We start from the raw sequence: 6,389 nt of genomic DNA, 5'->3' as shown, positions 1-6,389 counted from the left end.
TTCACTGAAAGCAATTTGAAAATGTGAATGCTTTCAGAGGCCTCGGAAGCCAAATGATGTATTTTAGAGAATGGGGCTTTTTTGTGTATGCCATTACTTTTCATGTCAGTCTCATTACTTTTCTGGACCTAATTTGCGATTTATATAGGCATGGATGGATGATATGGAGCATTAGGAGAACTGGGGAAATAGTTGCACTTTACATCTTCCTTAAGGTTCATATTAAGGTTCAAGAACATAAATAAATTAAATAGCCATAATTTTAAGTTACATGTGTGTACAGCAAAACTCCCGAAGAAGTGGGTTTTGATCCCATTATTAAAAATAAAAACTTCAACTATAAAGAAAATGTCTTAAGGCATTTATTACGGCAGCTTGCAGGCAGCCTTGCGCAGCAGCTAATGGGAAACGTGCTGTTCACTCGGTTGGTAGAGGGAAACTGTGTTACCACCGTGGCCTGTCACCCAGCTACAGTGTACAGACAGCTGTCTCGGAAGATGCTCATGCTGTTCATGTCTGGCAGCTGTGCTGGAGAGAGAGAGCTTCATATGTACTGGTGTCCTTCCCCAGAGCAGTTCGGTGGGAGGTTAGAAATGCACAGCAAGATCATGGACAGCATAAGGAAGAGGTGGGCAGCGTGGTGTTGTATTAGTGGCATTGCAGTCGGGGGTGATGTAGGGATGGAGTAATGAAGGTGGGTGTAGTCAGGAGTGAAAGAATGTCCTGAGGAGAAACGGGAACATCAATGTGGGGGGAGGAACTGCAGTGAGGGGAAGCGCTCAGAAGGAGAGCTGGCCCAGTGCTGACTGATTTTCAAATAGGCCATTCACTTCTTTGAATTTGTAATACTTAGTTTAGTGGTTACCTTTTAGAGAGGGACATTCTTTGCTTCATTTCGCTTGAATGCTTGTGTTGGATATTTAAGGAAGCCAGCTGGAACAATACAGATAAAGATAGACTCAATCTTGACTTGGTTGTGACAGCTGAAAATGGTTTGTGATGATATTTTACACACACAGGAAAACTGTGTAGCTCCTCTTTGAAGTACTGAGGCATGAAAAGTTGAAGTACAAATGTCTGACATTTGCCACAGTGATTCATTTTTTGCCATGGCAAGGTTAGCACTGTTCTAAATTGTTTTGGTGACTTTTGAGCATCTTACAACTTGTTTTTGGGACATTAGTGTCCCGCAGTTGTCCTATAGTGCAGGAAAAGACTCTTCTAACCTGGTCTTTATTTACATTCGTAACTTTGGTACTAAATAGGGATCGGGTGGTTATGGGGTGGTAAAAGATCATCTGTTCCAGAAATGTTCTGCCCACATGGTTACCACGATGCACTAAACTGGAGAAGCATGCTAAAACCAGCCAGACAAAAGAAAATCCTTCATGGCAGGTAGGGTCATTTTGTTGATTGTTCTCGTAAAGCGTTGCCAGTTGTCCCTGTGAACCACTGTTGGGATTTACCTTTTTGAATCCTAATCATTTTCAATTAGACACTAAACCAAGTTATTTTCCTCTTTGGGAATCCTACATACATCTATTTATAATAAGAGAGTGTATGTGAGGGAAAAAAAAACCAGAATAATTCTGCTCTGGTCTGCTAGACAACCTTGAACAGTTATAAAATTTTTCTTAAATCCTCTGACATCATCCTTCCCTTGCTAGTTCCTATACCACAGTTACCTTATCCTACCACTGCTCAAACCCAATTACTACCAGAAACACAGGCCACTGCAGAGGAAGAAAGTATTTTTTTGTTCAAGTACATTTATTACAACTGGGATTCAGCTATAGGAGATGTAATGTTCCAGAGGAAGTTAAACGCAGAGAGAGACTAATTGAGTTGAGATTTTTTCCAGCTGATAGCAGACAACTTCACAGAAGGAGTGGTACTCCTGGTCTGTTCCCTCTAGACGTGCATATTAGATGCTCTCCAGTTCATTCACAAAGATAGCTGAAAGCTTAATTAAATGCTGGAACCTGAAAGGATTTATCCTGCTTTACACTTGTAAATATATTCCCCAAATGTTGAAGAAGAGGGAGTTAGAGATGCATTCACAGCTCTAGAATCTGAGCCCTCCCCATTTTGCAGTTTTACTTCACACGGGAACTGTGAGGTCACTGATGGACAGAGGATATCAGGAATGTGCTGCATCTCAGTCTTAATCCCAGTGTGGAAAGAGTTACACCACACAGCTGTACTCAGCTTAAAGGCAATCCTTTCGGATGACAAGTTAAAAGCTGGTTATCATTCTTTACAGCTGGTTTTGGGGAAATAAAAGGAAAATTGCTGCTCTAATTCAAAAGCTGCTCACTGCTGCAAGCAGATATTTGAACCAGTGAACCTTACGGTTGTGGTTTATCACTTAGATACATGGATGACTTTGAACATATGAACTCTGAATTTTCACAAAGATGCCTGGAAAGAGAGTTTTACAAATTTACTGACTGATTCTAGTAACAAACCACAGATGGTTTCAAAGAAGTGATCTGGATTTAAATATGAACGAAATAAAAAGGAATGATATGGCAGTATTTAACTTAAGGCAAACAGTTTTAAAAAGCAGCATAACCTACACCGGAATGGTCTCATGGGTAAATGTGTGTTGCAAAGCATTATTGTTGTATTGCATTGGATAAACAGTCATGTTCTCATACATGAACATGAATTAACTGTGGAACTTAAATCTTGGCTTTGGGATCTTAGTCATAACTATACTCCAAGGGTGGGTCTTTTTTTCCCCCCCTTATTTTCTGTTCTCCTTATTTTTCAAGTTAGATGGCATTTCATAGCAAATGATAGCAATTTCCAAAGTAGGATACATTTAGAACTAAATAAATCATTGGCTGCCTTTAACCTCATAAGCCAATTGATGTGCAAGTTAAGAATCCCAAAGCATCTTTCCAAATGGTGCTGCTGTGCTGATTTTCACTTAAGATCGTTTCATTTCTGGACAATAGAAGGTCCTGTTGGCTTCATTTAAGAGGTATTTCTACAGTCTTACCAAGAAGAATAAACAATATTTACAGCCGTGAACTGCCTTCCTAACCCAGATAATCCACTTCTGCAAAGCAAAACAAAGTGTTTGAGTATCTGATTCCATCACCTTTAAAAAGAGAAAGATAGGAAAACCGTGCTGAAAAGAATAGTGTTTATCTGAGTAAGTAGTGGACTGAAACAACTGTCACATGAGCTCAAATTGTCTGTCTAAAAGAGCAGTGTTCCAATAGCACCCTCATCATAAGATTAAGTTTCAGGAAACATAATATCTTAAAGAAAAAAAAATGTAACTGTTTTAATTAAAAGGTAAAAAAAATATTTTCAAAAAACTCTACAAGGCTAAAATAAATTCCCCTTCTTGCTGCTTAACACTGCACAGCTTTTTGCAGCATCTGTGGTCATTTTCAAATACATACCACAGCCACCCAAAAATAAAAAAGAACATCAGTCTTTCAAATGAAATCTGATTTGAAATATGAGCCAGAAATTTAGAGTCAAAGATTTTTATCACTGTATTATTTTCATGCCAAATAAAGTTGGTTTACCGAGCAAAAGATTTTTCTTCTCCCTCAGTAGTTCTCCTGAAAATCAGTCCAGGTTGCCTTTCATGCCTTATCACAAAATTTGTAATTCCTTCAGAGCCAATTATGTTTCCCTTTATGTCAGCACACCCAGATTTCTTCATATAATGATCCCAGCAGCGCTTGTACTCGAGACACTTGCCTTCAATAAACTTAAAAGCACTTGTTTAATTGGAACTTCTGTTATTGGACAATATTCTCTGTATTTCAGAAGTTGTAAAAATGCCAGTTAAATGTTTGCACTGTTTAGGCTTATTAGACCCAGAGGTGGCTGTACTATGGATTTTCTTTATTCTGGATCCCACATTTCAGGAAAGCCTTGACCATACCAGTAGTTTAGAAACTTCGGTGTTAGTACATTGGCTAATTACAATATGAGTCAGTGTTTGTCAAAGTGGACATAAGGGCTAATCTGTTTTGTTTCCTGACATAACAACTGAATTCTGTTGATTCTTGCCTTAGAAGTGCTTCACTTCAGGCCAACAGAATGTGCTATCTCCCACATTTAGGAGACTCGGTAACTACACAGCTGAAAAAATACAAATACAATTATTCTGCCATGCATCGATGTGAACAGGGAGGGCTAAAATTAAATTGGAATTAATGAATTGAGGGAATGGAGTGTAACTTTGCAGAGTCTGATTTCTTGGAGCAAAATTGACTCATTCACAGGATCATCCAAGGTAAAGTGACTCAGGGAGTACTCTTGGAGCAGGTGATGCCTGTTGTCAGCCTACCATCACTTGAACAACAAACACAGTCCACTGCCTGTCAAGATGTGTCCCTGGTGGCTGCCACAAACTGACTCATGTTTTGATCTTTTCCATACTCTGTGAATGTTCTACTGAAGAGCTTTGTTAGTCTTTAACTCATATGTTGAAGCTGAATGGCTCTTAATATATGATGTACGCTTTTCTTTTAAATTTGCTATTTGAGAAATAAATTAATAGTAATTACTTAATACACAGTCATCCACCTTCTCACCTATCCCCTGACTTCCATATGCTCTGCAGGAGAGACTTCTCCAGGCATCCCTATGTAATTGACTGCAGTTTTTAGACCTGACATGTAATACCTGTAGTGCTCGGGTCCTCCTGAGAAGGAACGCACACTTGCTGGTCTTTACTACTCTTCTGGGACTGAGAACTCTACATTCAACCAGCTCAAACGTTCTTTGATTTTTTTGTTTAGGTTTTTTTTTAGTGAACTGGTTTTGACACCTAGTAAGTGTTTATTATGCACAAGATCTTGTCAGAGGAGTACTAAGTTCAAGTACTGATTAGAGCCTGTCTGTTTTCCTCTTGTTACTTAGTTTTGCAAAGAGAATAAGGGTAACAGTTCCATGCACAGGAACAGACTAGAAAGCTGCAGTAAGATTGCTTTTGCTGTTAGCACTGATAGAACTTCCATTTCTCCCTTAAAAATCTTTTGAGTGCTTTGAAGTGAAACCTTCCAAAGGTCAGAAATCAAGATCCAACTCTCAGAACTTATGAATCTGCTAATATGTGAGAAATCTCCATAACTCCTTGTCCTCATTAAAGTTTTACCTAAACTTAGCTAACTCATTGCTCATTTATGCCAAGACCTTTTTCCACTTTTCCTAGGAGGCAGGACTGCTGAAGGGGCTGGGGTCTCCAGGGTATTTCCATTTTCTGGCTGTCTTGCACGGATGTGGTGGTACCAAATTAAGGATGACCGGCAACTGGTCTCTTCAGCTCAGCGCTGAAGGTATTTGTGAGTGTCAACAACCATTTGTACAGAAACAAGAATTAATTTACATTTTTTTTACTGCAGAAAGTCCTACCATAACCTCTTGAACCGTGGGGCTTGGAGTCTTTCAACATGATTTTTTTCAGTCATATAAATCATTAACTACATGTTTGTGTGCTAAAATTAGTTAACACAGAGTCATAAGTGTGAAAGTTGTTTAAATGCATATATTATTAGCCTATTCATACAGTTCTAGGATTAGTAACCTTGTGTGGTAGCAAGGTATAGTCTAAGTTTAGGAGATGTACGCTATGGCATATGGTTGAACATGTCAGAGCCACCACTAGAATTTTTAAACCCTCTGGGTTTGTAAAATTTCCCTTCATAGTGAATATGTATTAAATTGAGGACTGCCAAGTATTGGTGGCTTATTTGTGAATTTATGTATCTGAGAGGCAAAACCAAAAAAAAAGTATCAAAAGAAGTGAGAATACAAGTCAAGAATCTCATATATCTCATGTGCATTATTCAAGCAAGAGGAGGCTCCCAAACGAAAACGTCTACAATTAGTTATAATACTTTTGAAATCATTACATGCCAGGAAGAAAAATGTATATCAAAAATAGGTTTAAATTTCAAAAGAGTCTTAAGAAATGCCTTCCAATATTTTGTTATCTCTTGGGGGGTTAATGATGCCAGTAGCTCTCACTGAGAGATCTGGTATTTTTTAACAACTTCTATTGCAAAAGTCAACCCACATGCTACAGTCTGATGCAGAGGAATATCACTTCCAAAACAAAAATAGTTCTTCAAAACTTCTTGGTCTTTTCATTCATTGGAAATTGAGTCATATTACTTATGTTAGAAACATCTCCTGCCTGTCACAGTCAAGGTGACCTATATGATTTTTAATTTTTTTTACCACTTTTGTGGTACTGGCAGTGTAAGGATGTCATTTTATCTCTGTACTCAGCTATAATGGTACTGGATCTGGGCTTTGTTCTGTTATCATCTTGTAGAGTCCAAAATTAGTCATTTTTGTACAATTTTTTCCATTACTATCCAGTGCTTCAGAGAGACTGGAACAAACATATT

This window comes from Aphelocoma coerulescens, chromosome 1A, assembly GCF_041296385.1.
Source record: "Aphelocoma coerulescens isolate FSJ_1873_10779 chromosome 1A, UR_Acoe_1.0, whole genome shotgun sequence".
In the NCBI taxonomy this organism is placed as follows: domain Eukaryota; kingdom Metazoa; phylum Chordata; class Aves; order Passeriformes; family Corvidae; genus Aphelocoma; species Aphelocoma coerulescens.
This window is presented reverse-complemented; position numbering follows the sequence as displayed.